Genomic DNA, 23,692 nt, shown 5'->3' with positions numbered 1-23,692 from the left:
GTCTAGGAACGTATCAGGTTGGTCTAAATATTTTTTTTTCCTGTGGTAAGAATTCACAACTGCAATGTGGACCAAAAATGTATGGCAGAAATCAATTGTGTGTTCCCATTGTATGTCTGATTACAGTTGGCCAACCTCATCTCTTATTTCTGCAGTACCTAGAAAGCACACTGGTAGCAAGCAGGCTAGCTACCAAAGCAGACAGAGATACTCCACGTTTACTTCATTGCCCTTTCAAATGATTGTACGTGTGCCAATATTAACCTGCACTTATGGATTCCTCACCTATGAAATCACAGCTGTCCGACAAAGCAGTTCAGTACTGTTTTGGGAAGACTGTCTCACTGAACCATCTACTTTATGCTTTTAGATCAAGGTATCTACTGCAGGAGTTTTTGCTGGAGATGGGTTTGGTTTTTGTTTTTGTTGTGTTACTGTTATTCATTTTTATTTATTTTTTCTTTTCTGTGCTCTGGTAGGCAGTCTTCACTATGACATTCCATGGGCTGAATCTTGAAATCTTCTGTTCCTGCCTTCCTATTTCTTGAGCCCTCTGGCCAGGGATTGCCCCATTATTGATGTAACAACCAAAGGGAGGGGTTACTTCACAGCAGACACTTTTTGTGTGGCCAGCTCTGGCTTGTTTGAGGAGTTTCCTGCTGACTTGTTTGCTGGAGGAAACTTACAGCTTGGCAAATAAGTTGCGCAGCCTGCTTTCTTGTGTATTTGAGAGCATTTTTTTGCATGCATGTATGGCTGTTTGCGATGCCCTACCTATTTCTGTTGCATAGAACTTTAAAACATTGCCTGTGGGGGCTAAGGCATTTTGTGTACTTTTTGTGTGAAATGGGTCTTACAGTATGTGGTAACGTTAATATGGGCGTGTCCTGCAGGCAAGTTTATTAATACATCTAGAGATAATGGCCTTGGCAATATCTTGAAGCATCCTGCTCCATTAAATTATAGACTCTGTGGAGACAAAGAGATTAGGGAGAGCAAGGAAGATTATTCCATGCAACAAAATATCATCATAATTTGCTAGTCTTAAAAACTTCACAGCATTAAGTGAGAAAAGCTAGGTGCCTTAACTATGCTGAAGTTCCTACTGCTAGAACTGATGTACGGTTGGCTCCACCTTACCAGGTTATAACCAAGATTACAGAAAGCAATATGTGTTTATGCAGTCATATCAGTAAAAATATTCATAAGTGATCAGTGACACGTGAAAAAAAAAAAAGCTATTATTGGCTTTGTAGAGGTCTGCTCGGAAAAGTGAGTATTTTCTCCTGATAAACTTAATCTTTCAGTCCCTGTTTATTTTCATGGCTTGTCTGCAAACAGACCATAGAATATCCTAACTATTCAACATTTTATGAATTTCTTTTATCATTGTAAATGCAAGTACTTCAAGACAGGGGCTATGACTTCTATGTTCCTACCACGCTTCATACAGTGACATCTTACTCTGGTCTGAATTTGGCTTCCTGGACAATACTTTGCCAGCCATATAGTAACTTGTTATTTCTAACAAATGTTTTGGAGTTCTCTGTGTAATCCATCTTTTGCCATTTTCTTTTGTTGGAGTAAATGTCTATGATGTTCCTGGATTTTCATGACTTCCGTAGTTCCTCCGGCTGTTCACGTTATACAGCTCGACTTTGGGCTTAGTGACTTTGATTTGAACTGACTTCCTACCACCTCCCCTCTTGTAGGTTGACAGACTTCACAGACTCCTACCGATTAAGTTTACTTTTTTTTGTAGTTAATTTTACTTCCCATTATTATTCCTTCAGATGTTTCTGAATGTCTGAGGTACAAGTCTGATCAAAGTTTTCTGACAAAAGGAAAAATTGTTACTCGTGTGTTTATTAGCATCTGCACTGAAGAGGTGAAGACTGCTGTGATGTGAAGACTTCTTTCAGCTAGCAGGAAGAGGTGTGACACTACTTATCTTCTCTATGTTTTCTTCCGTTTTAACTTTCTTTTGCCTTTTTTTTTTTTTCCTTCTCTTTAAAAGTGCTCTCAGACAACCTGCAATTGTGTAGGTACATGGTTGAGAGCAATGCTAGGGAATAAAGTCACTGAAATTCCCCCCTTAAAGCACTTCAAAGTCCATTCTCAGTATGGAGCTTCTAGGATGTAGCTGTCCTTCAGGGTGATTTGACTGAGGTAATCACCACATCAGAGCTTCTACTTCTTAGTTTTGAAATTCCCAGTGAGAGCAGAGGTATGAGCTGGTAGATGTTGTCAATTTCAAAATCAATCTGCATATAAACTTCACTGTGCTATCTCTGGTATTTTACGCCTCTGTTAGATCTTTTATCTTTTGGTAATTTTGACCTATATCAGGTCAAAATAACTAACACCTGTCCTGTCTAATATGTGACTAAGTGTGACACCAGGGCATGCTAGCTTGGGGAGTCTGGCCACACTCTACGTGGGAAGTGCAGGAGGTACTTTTTTTTCTCTCTGCTGTCCCCAGCATTACAGGAGAAGTTGCTTTTCCAAGCTTGAAAGATTCTCTAGAATATGTGTGCCAGATTTTTACAAATGAGCCATATGGAATGAAACGCTTATCTTTCACTGAAAATCACTGCGAGCTGGATAGCTGACTCTCAGTGGCTTTTGAAAGATTGTAGACATGAGGCAGATTAAGGAAGAATCAGGACAGTGCTATTTGCACAGCTTTCAGAGTTCTCAGAGGAGCTGAGAAAGTGTGATTGGAGTGGTATTGCTTGTGACTGGCGCAAGCCCTTTGAGCATACTTCTGGCATCTGCACATAGACATTCAAGAAAACAACATTAAGCGATTCCCATTTTTCTTTTTCGTTCTGTAGTTGAAACAAACTCCATTTAAGGAATGTGGAAGAGCACCATCTCAGGTTATAGATGCTTTATGAGGTTCTTTACCCTCTACGGGTTAGCTCTAACTCTAAATTATAGCTACAGGAGGAAGAAAGTGATAGAAAAAGAAGGAAAGAAATACCTATTTAATGGTATTACACTGACTGTTGTATGTTAGCAGGTTCTATTATTCACCTGTATATAATATAAAAATTGTTTCAGTTTCTTTTTTTGCGGATCACTTATGTGAAATAGATGTTCAGTCCTTATTTTATTTTTTCGGATTCCTATATAAAGAGTGTGGTTGACACTGTAAAACTTAAGTCTCTTGGAGAAAAAAGGTTCTTTGAACTTTTTCTAGTTTTGAGACAACTTTGTCTGAAGGAATGAGTTCAAGTTTGGGGCTCAGGAGCCATGATGTCTGATCCTGCCTGGCCACGCGCTTTGTGTACGGTGTAGGACAAGTCCTTTTGCCTCAGCTTTTACTTTTCACTGCTCAAGCCTGGGAATAGACATACTTTACCAAGTAAGATACTTGGTCAATAGAAGAAAACACCAGATATATGTTAGTTAAGATTCTTGTTACTTTAAAGTCCCCATATTCTTTTTTGGGAGATGTGGGAACTTCCACAACTATCTGTCTGTATTGTCCTTGTCAAGAGCAACTGGTGCATAGAAAGCTTTGAAGCACAAGTAATATTGTTCATTTTCTGCTTACGTTCTTTGTCCACAGCGTAACCATGCAGTGGTACACCATCTCGGAGCAGAGTGGGACTGTAAGAACACAGAGACTGCCTACACCAGGACATTTAATTTTTATTTCATTACTGTAAAGAAAACCCTGTATTACAGACCATTGGTCCTTACCGGTACAGCGCTCTTGATTTATCTTATTTGGAGCTCCTGAAATCTTCTGTCATATTAATTCTGACTGTTCTCTTCTTTCCCTATTGAGTGCCACAGCAAGACAACCCAGACTATGCATATGCTCTGTGACAGTGTTGCTTGAGTGTTTGTGAAACAAGGGCAAGAAAAGTAGGTGCTGATAAACGTGTGTGTATGTATACACATAAATAAGTATGTGCATAGTAGAAAGGGGGAATTTTTGAAGACAGAATTCTTTCCTGTACGTGTTATATTAGCTACTAAATAGCAATACATTTACTCTATTCTGTTTTAAACTCCAGAAGCTGTTTAATGGGAATCTTGGCTGTTCCCTTGGACTGAAAGTTGAAAGGGAAGAAATGTCTTCTTCATCTGTAACTTGGATGCTGAGCCCATATGCATGGGCATATGAAATGGGCAGCATTTCCCTAAGCAGGAAGGATATGACAGCTAGAAAAACTGGTGTACTGTCCAAAGACAAGCCTTCCGTTCATGTAGGAGGGAAGTTCATCAGTTCCATGGAAACCTGTGTCTTTTGCAGTACTGATAATACAGATAACACCACAACATGGCTATGCTCACGTTGATCTTGTTTTGCTCTACAATGGGGATGACGTGTCATTCTTGCTCAGCCCAACAACATGTTCCAGCAAAAGAGGCTGATTAGTATATTCTTCCGCACTTCTGCAGGGGAGGAAGAAAGGAGGTGAGTGTCTGTCCTCCTGTCTTTACCTCTGTTGTAGAGATACTCCAATCAAATGCAGAGCATTTAAGTCTGGTATCTCAGTAAAAATCTGATCTAATTTCTCTTCTGCTGCTGAACCGTGTGGCTACGCACAGGCCTAATGATTCCAGTTTTGCTGCTATGTAGAGAACTGTTTATCAATCAGGTAGCACGTGTGGGGTGCTAGAGCATGTTCTCTGTTTCTGTCTGACAAGAGTGAGTCATAGCCCCTGGGTCTTTTCTCCATAAACTGAGGATATTTGAAAATTAAAACATTAATTTTTAAATGAGCCTGATCTTGAGAGGCTACCCATCCTGGTAGATCTGTGTTTCCATTTCTGATCATGCCTGCTGACTTTCATTTGGCATCATTAGATACACATGATAAAAACACGTTTACAGCTCAGAGGTCTACATATGACTTTTTTCTTTGTCCGTTATGCTCTTTACTGGCCTGCTTGTCTGTCTGATGGCTGACCATTTATTCTCTATTCAAAAGAGGGATGGAAGAAGGAAAAATCTGGTGCCCAGTCCTGAAAAATGCTATCTGCTCAGCTCTGAGGAAGTCCCTTGGATGCTAAAAAGGTGATATGGTGGTTACAAGAACAAAGAATTCCCATGGCACACTTTTCAATTGTCTGCTTTTGAAGAAGTCAGTTCATTAGCTGTACCAGGAATTATTATTCAGAACTAGATGATCGTCCCTTCCATCTCAAACCATTCTATGATGCTGTGACTTATTAAAAGTGATTAATAGGGTAAAAATTGATAGGGTAAAATTTAAGTTCAGAATTCTGAGTATGTATTAGTGGACTTCTGTATGCCTTAAATGTGTAGATGCTTTTGAAAATTTGATCCTGTCAATACAACCTCTCTGATCCTCTGTCTTGCTTCTCTAGAATGTGAAGTTCTTCTAGAAGTAGAAGCCACTACTAGATATATTTTCATGGTGTCCAGGAATACCAGACTTGATTTTTTTTTTCAGAGTTCTTGAATGCCTGTCATGTTGCTATACAGCAGTCTTTTGAACTGACCTTTTACCAGATCTCTGGGGTATGCAGCTTGGGCACCAAGTCCATGCAGAGCAAACTTGTTCTCGGATGCCCTTAATCTCTGAAGCAGTTGTACAGGCCTTCCACTGGAGCTAAATTGGCAGGGCTTTTGGGGCCAGCTCCAAAAGGAGACAAAAGCAACTCTGTCATGTAACAGTGGAATACCCTTAGGTAGTGCTGCGAGATAGCAGGTAGAGGACGTCTTTGTGCTGTGCTAATGCTGGGAAGTTAGCGCAGGAGTTAGGCATATAGCTCCTGAGAGCTTCTGGAAAGCAAGAGGAGTGAGTTTGCTTTCCTTTTTTTTTTTTTGTGTCAGAGTTTAAGTTGATTCTCTCTTCTACTTTATCCCCCTCCTTCCCCCTCTGCTGCCTAAGCCTGCTTTTGATTTGGTTTTATTGGCTAGTGAAAGGAATCATTTACTAGTCAAGGGCCAAGCAGTGACAAAGGAATGCAGGTAAATTAGTTTCAGTTCCTATTTCTCCCCGTCTTTCTCCTTTGGAATTTGAGCTGTAGAAAATAAAGTCTTTTCACCCATTTCCCCCCCCACCCCGGCCCCAAGCCTTCTTCTAAAAGGATTTCCCCCTCCCCTGTAAACCTCTTTCAAGAACTTCTTTTTTGTGTCTAAGAAAACCCCATTAAAGTACCTAAAATGTCAAGGTGTATGACACATTCAATGAAATCCAACTTAAATGCATTAAAAAAAAAAAAAAAGCTTTTTGCATGCACCTTAAAAATGCAGAAATTAACTGCAAGTGCCATAAAGCTTATTTTAATGAATAACTACGTACATACTAGGAAGTTTTACATGCACATATATCATGCTTCAAATGCTAAAATGTAGTTAAAGTTTAAACATTTTGCTGAAGAAAATATGCAAAAGAACTTGCAGAGAATCAACACGGAGAAAACCTGTGTGTTCAGTCTTTCATCACTCAGTATTATTGAATTATTAAGCACTAAACTAATAGTAGCAGTCAAACTGTCCATTCCCTTTTTCTTTCTTTTTTTTTTTTGTTTGTTTTGTTTTTGTTTTTTTTGCCTTTTTCCATTCTTTCTTTTGGAAAACTTTCTGCTTTCTCTTAGACTAAATGCTTCAAATGTACCCGAGTGTTTCTGAACTGTACTCTTACGCAAATATCATTAGAGACTCGGGGCCTTCTTTTGTGAATTGCATTGGTGCCCTTTCTATTTAGTGTAATCCAAAATGCTAGTGATGTTAAATAGTACAAGGTGTTGCGTAGTATACGTGACAGAAAATTCTCTGTTTTTCTTTGATAGCTATTCCTGTTATTTCCATATTTTTATCATAGAAACAATAACAATTTATCTTTTTTTAACCACGCAAAGACGTTGCTTATTCAGACTTTGTCATCTTTATAATTAGATGCGTTTTGTGTTTTTGCATGTACAACGCAAACCTGCAGTACTGAAGAACTCAGTTATGCCTAGATAACAGGAAGGTTTTGGACAGCAGCTGGAGGAAGCCAGGAAATGTAAGTGAAGGTTGATATTCCCTAGTTACTTCACACAGTTGTAAGTCAGTTTTGTGGGAAGAAGCACAATGATGAGAGAGGTACGAACACAGCGTTAGTCCTAAGATTGTACTTCCTGGCTTTTGTTGGTTTGTATCATAACCTTAATAAAAAGATCTTGAGTTCCTCAAAGAGGGGGATTTTTCCAGAATGTTGTAACACATACAAACATTTTTTATACATACAACCAGAACATTTGCAATTGGGAAAATGAATCTGAACTTGAGAATAATTTCTTAGAAAAATCTCCTGTCAGCTCTCTTTAAGGAAAGCTGCTTTGTAATTTCCCACCAGTATTTAAATGACTGGTAGCAATCAAAGAATTTCTTCTCCCAACAGCCCAGTGTCTTTCACTCAAATGCACGGTAAAGGTCTTTTTTACAAATGATCTCCAGGGTTCAGCATTTTAGTCTGCTTTTGCTCTATTTAGAGCCCCTGGGGTCAGTTTCTTGTCTCACAGCAGATTTAGGGAGTAGGGAAACTTGCTCGAAAGCTGAGCAGTTGGATGGTCTGAGTGAGGGAATTTGGTAAGAATAAGATCTGTTGTCTCCTTACCAGAGCAATGATTTGGTTAGAGCCAGATGCTGTTGTAATAAAATTGGAAGAAGTGTGCAAGAAATTGAGATTTTAGTTGTGCAAGAACTGAAGGGACAGGGTACTTGTTCCTTGCTTAGTATGGAAGAATAATTTGGATAGCATTCTCAAGACGGTTAATGTTTGTGTATATGTGTACTTACATGATTGTCAAATTGTAGTGGCTTTTATCTGACATACTCGGTCCTTTCTACTTCATGATTTTGTCAACAGAGTTTGAAACGCTGTGACGTGCACACATTTGTAACTTTACTTGCAAGACAGACATCCATTGATTATATATTAAACCTTGTTTAAAGTCCTACAGACTACTGAAAAAGTGTTACTGTAAGTGTAAATTGATGTTTTGCACTGACTTGTCCTATGTAGCATGATGTACAATATTTGTATTTCCCATTCTGAGACATTATTATTATGCAGATACATTTTACACAGCATTTTGTTGAAATATGAAACAAACTTAAGAATATCACTTATTTAATGTGTTTGTTTGTGTTTTTTTTTTTTAAATTTTAAGTATGTTCTAGAGGAAAAAAACTTCTAGAATTATCAAAATCACAGGAAATATCCTACATTGTGACTGAACCTAGTATTCTCTTTACCGTTGACAATAAATGTCTGTGTGCTGGTGGTTTAAAGAAAAAAAATTACGTAGTCTTACTTCCTGCTGAAGTGAACTTGTACTATATATTTCCACAGGGAAAAAAGAAATGGTTTGGGATGGGAGAGTTCACACAATACTAAGAAAAGCCCTGAAGGCAATAACATTGAAATTATATAATGATAATAAGTGTGGAATATATTGGGCCAAATTTGTAATTTGTTGTACATCTTAAATTATTGAAACATTATAATGAAATGTTTCTGTATCTGTAGCAATTTTTGTCAAAAAACCAAAAGGATCAAAAGTATCTTAATGTCTCAAAATATCATGATTAGTTTTGTCTTGCATCCACAGAGATATTTTCCATAGTGAATAGTGTGTCTTAATGAAGCAATAAATTAGATCCATAATCTACCATGCTTTGAATAGTTTTATTACACAAAAAGTAACTATTTTTCACCACTTTGAAACCAAACAAAAATAATTAATTTAATAATAAAGATAATTCGATCAGTATATAACTACCAGGTTTCTAAAAATCATACTGAGCAAAAACAATTAGACACAAATATGACAGACTTTTCTGTAATGCGGTGAACTCTTTACCCGCTTGAGTCTATTGATACCACTAAAGGAGAGAGTTTAAAAAATTGCGGGAAGCCTACGATGATGATGGTTAAACTATCAGGAAAAAAAAATAATCAGTTTGTTCACGAAGACTTTAAACAAGTCTATGCAGTTCTCTGTGCCCTCGCACACCTGCGCAATTCAGACCCATAGGAGGTAAGTCCTTCTGAAGTAGCCATGACTAAAGTGGATTTAAAGGGGAAAAGTGGAAGAGTTTTCTTTTTTTGAAACTGTTTGAAATAACTAAGCAGTTATTCTCTACCCTCTTCCCAGTCCGGCTGTGAGCAGCAAAGATCCTGAGTGTTTGAAAATTTCCCTTCCCTTCTGTCTGGAGAGCTGCAAAAGAAAGGCAAGGTAAGGAGGGCAAGGCTGAGGAGGCAGCGCTGCCTCCTCCGGCCTCCAGGGGGCACTGTGACACCACGAACTCCCGCCAAACCTGGGACTGGTTCAAGGGCTCGTTTCAACAACAACAACAAAAAATCGAACTTTGAAATCCTTTTTGTCTTCAGATGTTCCAAACCCGTATTCCAGCAAAGGAAATGAAAAAGGGAAACTAAACGAGCTTTCCCCCTCCCGCCTCTCTCTGGTTTCTATTTGTAATACTTTATTTCTACAACAAGCACAAACCACTAGAAAGGCAAAAAACAAAATATGATTTTTTCCTTTTTCTTTTCAGTGTAAACTCTGTAAAAACAATAAAAAAAAATTCTGGTCTATATTAGATGGCCTGTTTCTTGTTTCTTCTTATTCCTCTTTTTTCTTTTTGTTATGCTCACTGAGCTGTTTGCATTTTAATTTTGGAGAAGGAGGGAAGAGAGGAAATAATCTTTTGTAGAAATACACAGTAATTACCAGTTGGACGAAAGTGGAGGCAGCAATTGATGGCATAAAATGGTTATGTTTTATGTCAAAATACTTCCAAACAGGGCAGAAAATTGTACTGGAGTTAGTAGTAAGAAGCTGCATAGATGAGAAATTATATCTTTCTAAGGAAGAAAAGTGTGTGTAACGTTCTAAAGAAAAATTAAATTCAATATATGATAAAGATTTAATTTTTGGTCTCCATCAAACATCATAGTAGATGCTGAATACAAATAATAAGTAAAATAAAAGAACTATAGTTGATGGATACATTTAATTAGGGTTTATTTACCATGGGCTGTATAAACACTTTTGTTTCTATAAGGGGAAGGATTTGTATCTGCAAGTTCTGCCTTGAACATTTCAAGTTAAAAACAAATGTTTTAAGAAAAGAAACTAACATAAAACAGCCCAGTGTTGGCTTTTGTGTCTTTGTAAATGTCTGTGGCTGTTTCTTCTTGTCTGAGGGAAAGAGCCATTCATTAAATTAAAAGTGAACCAGTTAAACTGGACCTTTCATTGAAGAAAGTCTCCCAGTGATCCGTGCTTTATTTGGTGGATTGTCTTACAACACAAATAAACCAAGCTTTTTTTTAATTTTTTTTTTTTTTTATCTTGGGATCTAAAAATACTAGAAAGAAAGGAAATACAAGCAGGGCAGAAAATACTAGGAAATAATCTCCTATTAAACAGACCCTCTGCCTCCATATATCTCAAATTGTGAAAGCACACAAGAGAAATGGACTCATATTCCTTTCTCAGGTTAAAAGCAAGTGACAGAGGAAATCGAATTCAAAAGTACCATCAATGTTTGCAGTGTTCAAAAATAGATAGAAATAAATATACACTAAAAATCCATGGTTACTGTCTGCTGGCAGCTAATTACTAAGTGCAGATGATATTGGTCCCTTTGAAAAAGAGTTGAAACCAGAGAATCCTGTGTGCATGAGGATACTTAAAAATGCATGGATATTTAGGGCAGGTTCAAAATTATTATTTTTTTTTTTACAGACAAACAAAATATTTCAGCATTTATTTAAATATCTTTTTTCTGATATAAAACAAATTCACGTTCTTTCTTTTCAAATATTTTGAAGAGCTTCACAAACATTGTGTGATAGACGGCAGCAAAGCAACCAGTGTACTTTGTAAGAACAATTACAGTAAAAGAAGCAAAACAGTTTGAAAAATATTTTTTAATCTTTTTATCTCCTGCAGTTACAGTCTTGGTGTTTTTATTTATATTTTTATTTCTGTGAGACATTACATGGAGTATTTCCAAGATTAAACTCTTTTTTATCATTGTGTACTTAATGAAAAATAAGCAGAGTAGTGTACTCTGACGTGCAGGACTAAGGGTCAGAGTAAAATGGAGGCTTACACACTGAAACTGTAAGAATGTGTAGTGTTGAATTTTGGAAGGCTGCTAGTGGCTTGGGATAATTTATATTTTTGAACAGTGAGACTCATGCTGTAAAGGATTCCAAAGATGCCCTGAATTGTCTCTTGATGATCATGCTGATGGGCACTAATTGCTTCTGCATGTCTTATACAGGCACATACACTCATGTATACGTACGTTCACAATTTTTATCTTCTGTGGGCTCTAAAAATAGTCTTGCCTTTTATCTTTGCCTGTCATTAATGTCCATACATAAATATAGCACATCCCATAAAATCTCTTTTGTGCCCACAATGAGCCTCTAATTAATACTGCATATAATTCCATAACATTTATTATTAATAAGTATTAATATAATTTTAAAAATCTAGAACCATTCTCAAGATTATGACTCTGACCTAACATGTCTGGGATGAAAAAGTGCACAGAGAGGATAGCTGCATTTCTTATTCTCTTGGCATAACAATCAAACAAAATTAAATGAAATCAAACAAATCAACACTAGGACATTTTAATAACCATATCACTTTCCTGTGCATATGATTCTTTTTAGTGATACAGACATGCTTGCACTGATAGTGCAAAAACAAACAAAAACCTCTACTCATAAAATCTACTATTGTTTGTAATGGTTCCAAGTTTAAAGAAGAAGATTTGGTATGTATTCATCTGCGCTTGTGATAGAAAGTATGTGCAGGTTTAAACCCTTGTAGTTGCATGGACCGTTCTTCTAGGCAATGCAAAGGGAAACTGACCGGGACAGAAGGGGCTGTCAGACAGCTAAGTGAGAGAGAGTGCAGTGGGCCTAAGAACAGTGGAAGTCTATCTGAGTGAGAAGTTAGTGATAAAAGCTCACAGGGAGAAGTGGGGAAGAGAGAAAACCTCTGTTCGCTGGGGTATTCTCTGTCCTCATCTTCCCAGAAATCTACTGAAAGTTTGTGTGATGTTTAATGCTGGAAACAATAGTGGGAATTTTCTTGTATCAATAGGTCTTCTCAGAATGGAAGGAGTATGGAGCTCAGCAGATTTCTGCTCAGGACTGTCCAGCCACTGTGGGAGTCACTGCTTTCATCCCTGAGAAGAAGGTACTGCAGCAACTCCGTATAGACCAGGATCATGTAGAGTACCAATCGCTTCTCAAGTGCAGCTACTTCTAAGGTAAAGCCTGGGAGTTAACACTGCACTGGAAGAATACAGAGCAGTTCAAAGTCTTATTTCTTAATCCTTTAAATTTTATGGGACTTGCAATGATTTTATGCTGTTTAATGCAATGAAGTGGGAAAAGATAATCTCTTCTAATAATCAGTTTGTAAAATCAGCTCATGCTGGTGACTTTTGAAAATTCTGGTCTAGTAGAAGTTAGAAGCTAAACTGCTCTTAGCCAGACCTGATTCAGAATAGTTTGGTTTTGTCTTAGACCGAACCAAAGTACCTTTCTGACTGCCATCCTGTCTTAGCAGAGCAGATTTTCTGAAGACTTCAATTCTCACCTAGGTAAGTAAAGTAAGGATTCAATGTATTTTCTCCATCCAGGATTCATCAGAGGGGTTTAGCTCATTCAGAAAATCTATTTTGTAATCCCACAGCCTAAATATAAGCTTAAGCCTTTCTGAAAATCTGGCCTTTTGTGCAAAATGGAGCGGAATGCAAACTTGTGACAAAAACCAAGGTTACATGCAAGGGCCATTAAGTCCTGGGTTGCAAAGTGCTCCTTTCATCAAAGTGGTGACCACTTAAGACTTGTAGCTGAGAGCTAGAACAGGTAAGTGTGGGCTACCGTTTATGTGATTTGCCCAGAAGTTTTGTTTATAAGTAGAAAGGAACTCTGTGCTTTGCCTGTTTTGCCCAGGATTTCCTGACATTCAGCAGTCTTGCCGGAATGCTACTTTTGCTGTGGTTGCTGAATGTCCATTGGCACCACAAACACAGCTGCTGTGTTGTAATGCGGGATAGGATGTACCGCACTGTGTGATCTAAACAGACAGAGTAAGCCTGACGCGTTCTCAGTACCCTAAGCTGAGTGCGCATGCTTGTAATCGATTGTGGAACACATTCAGATTCATTGCAGTCACCGCATGTAAGTGCATATTGCTGTCTAGGAGCCCTTTCTATCCACCAGACAGTGCTGTGAACAGCTTACCGTGTTAGGAAGCGAAAATTTCCAAATGCTTTGTACACTTGAACTTCAGACAGTTTCCTCATACTAATTAAAGGTGGTGAGTGGGAGTGCACCAGTGCTCTTCTGGCATATGACTGGTTTCTAGCTGATACAGATTAGAAGGGTTTGGTGTAGCTTAATAATAGTTGTGCTTCGAAGAAATGTTTGGTTTATACAGTTAAAAAGGAAAAAATGTTTTGTGTTGTAAAGGCCTAAAGGGCATAATCTGTACTATCTGATCCATTTGCGTTACAAGCTACTACACTGAAGCACAAAACAGCCACTTGATTTCTTAAGCACTTGAAGAGGAAGAGAGGCAGGGGGCTCAAGGGTGGAGAAGAGGGGAGCAAACAAACCTTGGCCAAAGCTTTCACAACAGAAGTTTCATTGTTTTAATTTAGAAAAAGTCATATGTGTAAAAGTTGCATTTTTCCAGTGTTTCCATTAGCACATATAAATTGCAGTTGTTAGAAATCTTGCTATGGATAGGAATGCATTTTCTGTAAGCTCTCAGAGAACAGTGCGGGAAACAAAATAAGAAACAAAAACCTTTTTCCTGTGTTTTTTTTTTTTTCTTTGCAAAGACAAGAGTCACCTAAAAATGAGGGGATTAACTATTATGAATCAATAGGAGGCACTTTTGAAAGAGGAAGCATTGCCATCCAGATTTGAGGGAAATGAAGCGTTTATTGGAACAAAAATACCCTCTTTGTTCAAATGTTACTTCATTGAATTGTGTATTCCCTTCTGAAGAGCACAGAAAGCAATTGAAGAAAATGTTTTATGCCACTCTTCCTTTCTTTTACCACTCATGCCTTTTTCTTTGTCTTCCTGTTTCACCTTGTTTTCTGTGTGTCCATCGTTCTCATTAAATTACTAATCAATGCTTTTCTAATTAATGCCAGTTTAATTTAATGTTTAATGAAGCTGTGTCTGTGTGGGGTGTTTGATTTCTTTTTGTGATTCTGGCCTAACCATTGAGATTAGCAGCATCTGTACAAAGCTGCAAAGTCCCTTGGGGCACTGAGCAACAGTTCAAACTCGTTTTCTTTTTACAAAATGAAAGTAACTGGCATGTAGGATTAGTAGAAAGTATCCTCTTCATAAAGTGACTGGGACTGTTTACCTTGCAGCTTTCTGAATCAGTTGGAATTTGTTCATTTTCTTGTAAACGATTAAAGGTGGTGGAGTTAGGTCCAACATTACTGTAATGTAGCTGCGAATTGAGCTGGATAAACAGCTTGCAAACAAAAAGATGTGATAAAGCTGGCAAATTTTGTCTGTAAATATTCCATAAGCATTTTTACAAGTATACATGTCATTGGAAAATATTTAAAAAATGTTGCGTATAAACATATTTTGGCTTGTGGGTTGCTTACAAACAGTTTTCTGAGATGGTTTTTCCTTGACTACTCACAAATTTTTATGCCATTGGTCTTCTAGATCATGTGGTTTCATTTCTCTTTGTTGATTACATGTCTCACAATGCCACAAGAGCCTTATCAGCAAGGCTACGTGTACACTGACAGAATAGACACTTATACAGAGGCAGAGGGGCACAACACTTCATAACATTTTCTTTACCTACAAACAAAATTTTTCTAGCGCGTGTTTGCAGAGGATTGACCTAAAGGGTAGTAATTACTGCTGAACTGACTTTGTGGTTTGTTCATCTCTGGGGATCGAGATATACCAGTGTTCCTGGAGAAGCACTGCTGATCTGAGTGGTCCTATGAACTGTTCAGCCTGTTTTTCAGAAACTCTGGGAAGTGCAATCCAAGGACATACTCAGTGAAGCCTTGGAGCCCTCGTGTCTGTAGGCCTCAAGACAGCAGTGTTCTACAAAATGTCCCCAAACAGCATGAAGCAGCAGGCTACGGTGTATTTCCTGAGACTAGCAGGAGGGGAGTGCAGGAGTGGGGATTGACAAGACAATGTTTGAATGTCAACATTGAACCAATCGTTCGGCATTACCAGATCTGTTCCGAGAATTAGGGTTGTGGTGAATAGATGTCTAAACAACCTAGTAACTTCCTCTGCAGAGAACATCCAAGCACTCCTATGATTGCTTAAAAAAAAAAAAAGCAAAAGGTGTTGGTGTTGTCTCATAAACATGCACTTAGTGCTAGAGACATAGTGTTTGTTATTTCCAATCAAATGATTCCTTTACTGAGGATTTGTAGTGTTGTTGTTTTGTTTTTTTTCCAGTGGGATTGGAAAGACATGTTGCTTTCAGATGTGTGATGGATTCTGTCCATCATAATCTAGCTCTTACTGACTCTGTGGCTCCTCCTGTCATGGTAATTAAGTTCATCCTCTGCTGGCACCAGCACTGCATCATTTAGATGAAGGTGGACCATTATTAAGGAGCATCATCGTATTTTTCCTAAGAGACTCTGCATTGAAGCAGAAAGTATTTAGGACACATCTTAGCTTATTTTGAGATTTGTATTAATTTCAGTACGAAGATTTGCAACATGGTTATGTCTGTTTACACGGTAACATGCAGAAGGAGGATATAAATCAGAGTATTTAAGGGAAACTGAGAAAATGTACGTACTTTGAGACCTGTATATGCTGCTTATATAGCCCTCGCCCACAGCTTCATACAACCGCTCTTTACATTTGGAGCTAGTGGTTTCTTAAATGCTGAGAGCCCACAATTGAGCCCAGATTTCCAAAAGTGCTTGGCACCCAGCAGTTCTCACTGAGACATTTTTATGGCCAGATAATCAAAATTGCTCAGCATGGAAGAAGCTAGGGAAGTTAGAAAAGCTAGCCACTTACTTTAATTCCCAAATAGAGTCTGGGTTCCTCAGAAAAGCTGGTTCATTTATTACAGATCCAGTCACTGTGTGCCTATCCTGTAAGTACATTTTTCTCTTATGGACATAGAGTCTATAATATATATCCTTCAAAAACTTTCCCACTTGTTCTTCCATATAAATTGTAATTACATTAGTTTCATTGAATTTGGAAAGCTGTTGGTACTGTACGAAAGAATCAAAGTTCAAATGAAAATCAGATCCGGTAATTATAGGATTTTCTGCAAGCATTTTTCTTTTCAGGCTTGACTTGGAAATGAAATAAAGACAAGAGACACCCGTTTCCAGGTTAGGAAGCAAACAAAACCAAATTGTAAAGGGTGAGGGTTGCTTAGATGAACTGCTTCTTATAAAGCAGTTTGACAGCTGGAAAGAAAAACATTGAGGTAACTTGTAAAGTGAATAAGCTTTTAGCTGTTACTTTTGCAATTTCCCACTTAGCGTTGCCTGTCCTACTGAGCAGAGGGACTTGGTAGTACATAATATGCCAATAATAATAGTCAGCATTTACTTTGTACTATGAAGACATTAGCTAACTAGCCCAACACCCCTGCAAGGTGAGGAAATAGTATGATTGCCACCTTGCCTCTGGCACAGCAAACACACTAGCAGAGGTTAAAGTCAGGGTTTGCCAAGAAAGTTGCTGGTTGCGTTATTCTTCCCTCATTTCTTCTAGCAGCTGCAGAACCACCTCTTAGTGTCCCAAGGTGCATGCTTCCTCTGTGCTGTTCCAAGGGTCTGATCCTTATCAATGAGCCCAGGAGAGGTGGATTGCTTGTAAACTTATGCCTGAAAGGATTTTACTTAGCTAATAGCAAGAAACACTGTGGCTAGCTTTAGGGAAGAGATGCATAAGAAGTGGCTTGCATGGTGTGGGTTGATGAATTTAAAAGGAGCTTGTGTTTTAATTGCTTTGGTACTTTTGAAAATGTATGCATAAGTCTTTTCTTCAAACAAAAGGAGCTTAAGCTTTTTTAGACAAAGAGGTCTCTGACTCTGACTTGAGGCGTTATGATACTAACTGGTTGCAAGTTCATTCTGTTGTTGGATCAGCTTCCTTGAACACTCTTGTTAGGGAACCTTTGCCAGAAATTGTATTTGAGGCTGGCTTAACATGGTGGTAAATGAACTCTTTCATCTGCTTTCTTCCAGCAGCAAGTGCTAGTTTAGATGTAACGTGCTGAAAAGGAAGAAACAAATGCGATGTCGGTATGCTTTTTTTAAAATGGTAATCCTAATAGAGGTTGCCACTACAATATGTTAAAGTATTTTATCTATTGTCATAAATAAATACATAAAGCATAAAATACATAAGCAGTTTGAGAATTTTTTAATGATATTTAATATGTTTTTTCATAATGTGGGGTATTTGTGATTTATTTTTTCCAAGGCAGACCTTTTAAATCTAAGTCTTCTCTACTTGCCCTCTTTCCTGCTTGGTTTGGATTTTTTGCTTTGAGTGTATCTCAAAATCTAGAATTAGTTGTACAGACACTTTGATTGCGTAGTGCTTCTTCCTCCCACTACAACTTAATTTCTATGATTGGGGATATTATGCTGCGTAGTATTGCAAGCAAGTTCTTGTGAATGCTGATGTAAGCAACGGTTTGCAACGGATTCTCTTAATTTTTCATCTCTAGTGATCAAGAGAAGACGAGATTTGGAGACAGCAAGGACAGAAGATAAGTCTTTAGGAAGGACAGGTTTCCTGTGCTTCAGGGAAGTCAGTTGAATATGAAAAACAACTTTTTTTTTTTAAACATCTCTATGAATTTCGTTTTCCTCTTAGGAGTGTTTTCCTTCCAAACAAAAAATTTTGCTGATTGTCTTGCCCTTCCTTTCTTTGTTTGTTCTTCCCCATTAAGTTGTTCTACCTGATTAAATGGACTTTTTTGTTGTTACTTTTTGGTAAAAGATGAGGCTTGAAATTGGTCCAGTTGATAGTAAAGGAGCATTGAAGGCCCCGGATGTGATTAGCACAGGGTAAGGAGGTTCAGAAAACCAGTAGTCATGTCAGCGTAACTTCTGTTAGAATCTGATGCTCTAGATAGCAAGCACGTTCGTACTTTCCAAGTCTCTATCCTCTATCTCTGGGGTGGGGAAGAAGGTTCAGAAAATATTGTTTATTTGACAGGTAAACAAACTTGTGACCAAATGCACGGATGACCAGCAATTGCTATCATTAAAGGATCTCAGACAGTGGCTACTTCCTTGGGGGGCCATTAAAAATCCATTGGCAGTCGCATGTGGCTTAAATTTACAGCTTGAGCTCTTGCTCTTGCATTCTGCCTCCTTTTGCCCTTGTAATTTCCAATGGAGAATTATTTGTCAATTCCTTAACTGAGAAGTTTAATACCCCTGGTGGGGTAGAGTACAGACAACAATTCCTGGTAGAAACCAGGATGGTAATTTCTACCATCCTTTTATCAGAATGGTAGAAAAACAGATGGTACTGCCATCTACTTCAGCGTTTTTATTTCCAGCCCCCCTTGCATTGTTGTCCCCTTGTTTTCTTTCTTCTCCTACCAGTGGTTAAGTGAGAAGGAGAAGACAAAGTTAGGTAACAAGGTTACTGCTGAGGCTCCAAACTCAGATCTCTCAGTTTATAACTTCCATCTGATTCCAGATATGAATCTGGAATGATTTGATTACCCTGCAGTGTATGCAGACCAAAGAAAATTGAGTCCACATGAGCTACTGTCATCTCTACTGACTTGACAAGAAAAGGTGATGTTAGATTTGCATCTGTCTTAGTGTTATCAAATCTTCCAGTATTTGGGGTGTGTTGCATTCTGGGATTTCATTAAAATCTTATTGTTAACTAAAGAGTCAAATTTCTAGTCTTCCTGGTTGTAGAGAATATCCTGAAAATGTGCTCCCTAAATGTGATAATGGATGGGAAAACAGAAGGCAAATTAAAATAGCTCCCACTTCTTTCTTTTCAGAATTCAAAGTTACTTGCTGCTTTTTGTTTGTTTGTCTTTTTGGCTTTAGGATCCTGTGACTGACTTTCAAATTCCTGGAACTGTGAATTTCTGCATTGGTTTTCCAAGTACGCCCATCTAAATCAGGACTGAATGGGAGGGAGGGAGCTCTTAAGTCTCTGGCTGCTTAAACTTCTGTAAAGAATCATGCTGGGAAGCTGCTGGAAGAGAAATGGTGATAGGAAATGCTGCACTTACTCTCAAACGTTCAGTCTGGGAGCAGAATTTGTACTATGGAGAGTGGAGATACTACATGGCATTTGCAGCAGTGTATGTAAATATGGGTGTTGAAACCGGGACAAGCCATGTCTGTAAGATGCCATCAATACAGACACTCGCTTTCTGTGGGGCATGGCTACAAATGCCTTGGATTCAATAATTCATTGAGGGAATGTATTTGCTTTACAACCCCTCATGCAGAACTCTCTGTCATGCTGTTTGCAAGCCCAGAAACAGCCATTATAAAATGAATCCTTTCTACTGTTGAACAAACATACCAAAACCTTCTGATATTTCACTCACCATGTAACATCACAGGCCATGCTGCTCCAGGAGAGCCTGCTTAAGCCTTTTGTTTCAGCAAAATGCACACCTGCCAAAAATAGCATGAAGGCTTACCAGCCAATATTTCTTCAAACAGTGCTCCTACCCTCCCACATCCCAACCAAAGAATGTTTGTGTGTTGCTGCCAATTTCTGCCAACGGTTACAAGCAGTGGGGAATGCAGGAACTGCCACTAAGTTTCTGGAAGAACAAGGCTTGACATATTTTGGCCAAAGAGAAATCCATAATCCTTAAGGAACAAAGATTCTGTTTTCATGGAAATCAGTCTAATGGGAAGGGAAAGGCAGGGAGATGTAATTCTAATTCAATGGGATGTATACGAAGTAAGCCAAAACAGTTTCTTAGCAGAAAGCAGTTCTGTGATTTTAGTGCCATTAGATATACCTGGAGTGTTGCCAGCTGCTTCAGTGGAGTTGCTGTGGATTTACCCTCGTGAGACTGACATCAGAGTCTGGCTCACAGGAGTAGCTCATCTGACTTCACCCACTGGTAACTAAGGTTACTATCTACCTCGCTGAGAGCAGCTCTAGATGGTGACGTTAGGGTATTTCCAACCACAGTCTTTTACAAATTTTCTTTTTTGAGGGCAAACAGCGTCTGCTTCAAAAGTATTTAATGACCTTTCAAAAGGGAACCGTCCATAGGCAAGGCAACACTGTGCTACAGTGCAAGCCACCAGCCTACTGGAAAGAATGCATCTATTGATGAGTGCAGAATAGTTTCTTGTTCTATGACACTGACATTCCTTCATCACTCAAATAAGATGCTCTGGGTAGAGCTACCAAGCAGTGCAATTTCTGATTTCTCATTGATCCTTCAAGGTACACATTGCGGAGTACATCTTGAACTAGAGTTTTTTCTTTAAGAATAGTCTTCCTACTGCAGCTGGTATACTCGGTAAATGAACTTAAGGACAAGGACGTCCAGAATTTAACGTGCTCAGTGAGGCAATGATATGGTTGTTTTATTTTGTCCTCTTAATTTCTCACACAACTACATAATCTTTAGTGGAAACCCCAGAATGGATTTATTATTTGATCAATCAGTGATTCAGTTCCTTATCAGCTATGATTTGTTATTAATGGAGCCATAACAAGGCTGTGCTGATTTGTACCATGAATCCAACTCTTTGATGAAGTCAAGAGCTGAAGAATAATAAGAATTCTCTGTGGGTGTGTTGAATTAAATACTGTGCATGGGGTCTGTTTTAAAAATTTAATACAAATTAAATGTGTTTATTTTTATTATTTTTGTGCCCCTAACCTTCCTTGTGGTATCTTTTAAGTAGAAGGTCTGGGAATTTCCCTTCTTACCCTACCTCTACATGTTCAGTAACTCTGGGATTTATATTATATGGCTAATACTGGGCTGGAAAATACATCCGCTAGGTTTACATCTTTTTTTCTAAATGGAACAAAATGTCACTTTAGGTTTTCTTTGAACCAACAAAGAGAAATTCAGTTTCAGAACAGGCAAATTCAGTAACAAAGTTCAGGACCCTTGGTTGTTGTGTTTCTGGGCTTCAGAGTGGTTTTACATGGGTCTAGATTTGAAGTTCTGGCTGGATCTCTGGCTGCAAGCAACCCTGAAGTATCTGTAGGCTTAGTGTCAGCCAGTAGCTGACAGCATTTACTGATGATCTGAACTGAGGCCTGAATTAAAAGCGTGACAAAGGATCAGGGGTGTGAAACACTGTGAGAAATACAAAGGCAAATCACTGGAAATAGAACCCCCACTCATTCCCAGATAGGCTTTAGGTTTCTGTCATTCCTCTCTGTTTCTCTCTGTTCCTTGAGTAGACTGCTTCATTCCAAATCACAGCATCGCTCTTTATTTTGCACATCACAAATGGTAAGATGGAATTTGTTACCTTTTGCCATGAATTTAAAGAGACTGCATTAGTCATGTGTGGTGGAATCATCTGCAAGTCCTACAGATACTTCAGAAGAACAGGCAGTGAACTCTGCTTATGTTTCACCTGTTCAGTCTAATAACAGATTTTTTTTTTCCCCTTTGGCCTCCTTGTTTTAAGTTTTCATAGACTTGTAGCCATTTTGAGATGTTAATTTATTTGGGAATACATAAATAATGACAGCACTGATGGGACAAACATTAGTAACGTCCCTGTTGCAACATAAGGTCAATTTATACGGGACCTTGTAATAACTAACCTTAATTTGAGAAATGTAAAATTTTATATTTAGGTACAGATATGCTGACTAGATAGGAAGGGCATAAATGTCCTTTAAATTTAATGCTAATCTATGCAGCATTAGAATTGAAATATATTCACGTCCAGAGCTTCATACCCAAGTACTATTATTTTTCATGGTTCCATATATTTAAAAGTTTAGTTCCTGTAGAAAGTCAGTTTTTTTCTCACAGGGATGTTTAGTAATCCTTTCCCTTTCAAAATGTCACTGATTGGCCTGAGTTGCCAGCCGTACGACCTTCCCAGTTGTCCATATGCAGTTCGCTACATTTTGCAGGTGGGCACTTCTGTATAGTGTATGCAATTTACAAGGACTTGGTGCCGGTTCTCTTTTTGGTTTCTTGTTTGCTCTGTATTCTTTTTGTCGGCTGGCAATGGAAGACATGATAATGCTGCTTCAAGTCATCCATCTTACATTGTTATAAGAGACTGCGAGTTGGAAAAAAGTCAGAACATCACTGGAGCATACCGAGAACCCTAGTAGAATTTTGGTCCTTTTCTGCTTAGAAGAAGTCGTCAATCTTTGAATATCATAAACATTTATTTTTTTGATTTTAAAAAAGGTTTTTTCAAAAAATCTCGTTTAGAAACCATATGTTCATGTTGGAAATGTAATTTGATTGTCTTATTACATCCTCATAAGAAGCCTGGTAGAATAGGATCTATTTTCTTGTGCTTCTGACTTGCTTAAACTCTGCTGTCAACCGTCTTTTATATCAATATTTGTTTGAAACTCACTTTTTTTTAATTATATATGGTTGATCTGATCCACTGTAGCTGTTCTAAGTCAGTAAGGAAAGCAAAAGTGCTTAACAAGACTTCAAGTGAAGAAATATTGTGTAGGCATAAATGCTTATTTCATGCTGCCATCCTTACCGGCTGCTATTCTCAGCTGTGAATTTATGAGCCTTGAAGCATTGTTTGAAACGGATGATTTTTCAAATGTGTAATATCAGTTATACTTACTTTCATAATTTAATATTCTGGTCTCCCCACTAAAAATAAACAAACAAACCCTCCTCAAGAGAACCAAACATGAGTCCTTCAATAAAACATCTTCTAAAGCCAAAACAATTCTTTGAACTTGAAACTTGAGTGTTCTAATCTGGATTTTACAGGGAGAATGAAACCCTCAGATCAAGGGAGGTTATAATCTAATTTTAAAGTTCAGAGTGCACAAATTTAAGTAACATCAATTCTACTTAGGAGATCAAGTAGATTTGAATTGTTCTGTAATTTTAATCTTTAGTAGGTATTATAAACACAAGGATGCAATTTTAAAAAGTCTTGGAAGTAATAGTAATGGAGACAACATTTAGAGGAGATCCTATGAAACTGCATTTGAAAACTTGAACCCAAGGGTCTGATACAAAACAGATAATCAGGAGTCAGTGTAGAACTATGCACAAGATAAATGCAGCTGAGCTTTGCGTTGGTAAACTGGGTGGCAGGAGAGATGTTTGTGGTACAGAATTCCTGTTATTGAATGAGAGGATTCTATGTTAGGTATCATCTACAGAGGTTATTTACCTTTAGTAGGAGTCCGCAGCATGCCACGTTTGGAGAACTCTTAAGCCAGTATAGTTCTTAAAATGCTTTTTTTAACTCAATTGCAAGTAGTTTGACTTGGCTTTGATGATCATTGGCTCCACTGCCCACACGAAGGGGATGGGAAATGAAGTAGATGCTCAGCTGGTTGTTCTCCTTAGAAAAGAGACTCTGGTGTTGGTATAAGCAGTAAAACAGTTGGCCTTCCCTTCCCCCTGCATCACGGCCACTTTTCCTTTGCAAAGCTTTTATATAGAGCACAAGGACCTATAAATA

At 38.1% G+C, this 23,692-nt stretch overlaps 1 long non-coding RNA gene across 1 annotated transcript in view; it reads left to right on the top strand.

The window, feature by feature from the left end:
• LOC310883752 overlaps positions 1–23,692 on the top strand; it is a 109,915-nt gene that overhangs the window by 3,482 nt on the left and 82,741 nt on the right. The window contains exons 2-4 of the long non-coding RNA XR_014573719.1: positions 6,930–6,998; positions 9,136–9,216; positions 12,115–12,283. This is a non-coding gene — a long non-coding RNA (uncharacterized lncRNA). The remainder of the gene's footprint in view (positions 1–6,929; positions 6,999–9,135; positions 9,217–12,114; positions 12,284–23,692) is intronic.

This window comes from Anser anser (genome assembly GCF_964211835.1).
Source record: "Anser anser genome assembly, chromosome: 18".
Classification (NCBI taxonomy): Eukaryota; Metazoa; Chordata; class Aves; order Anseriformes; family Anatidae; genus Anser; species Anser anser.
Note: the sequence above shows the minus strand (reverse complement) of the source record. Positions and strands in the feature narration are given on the sequence as shown.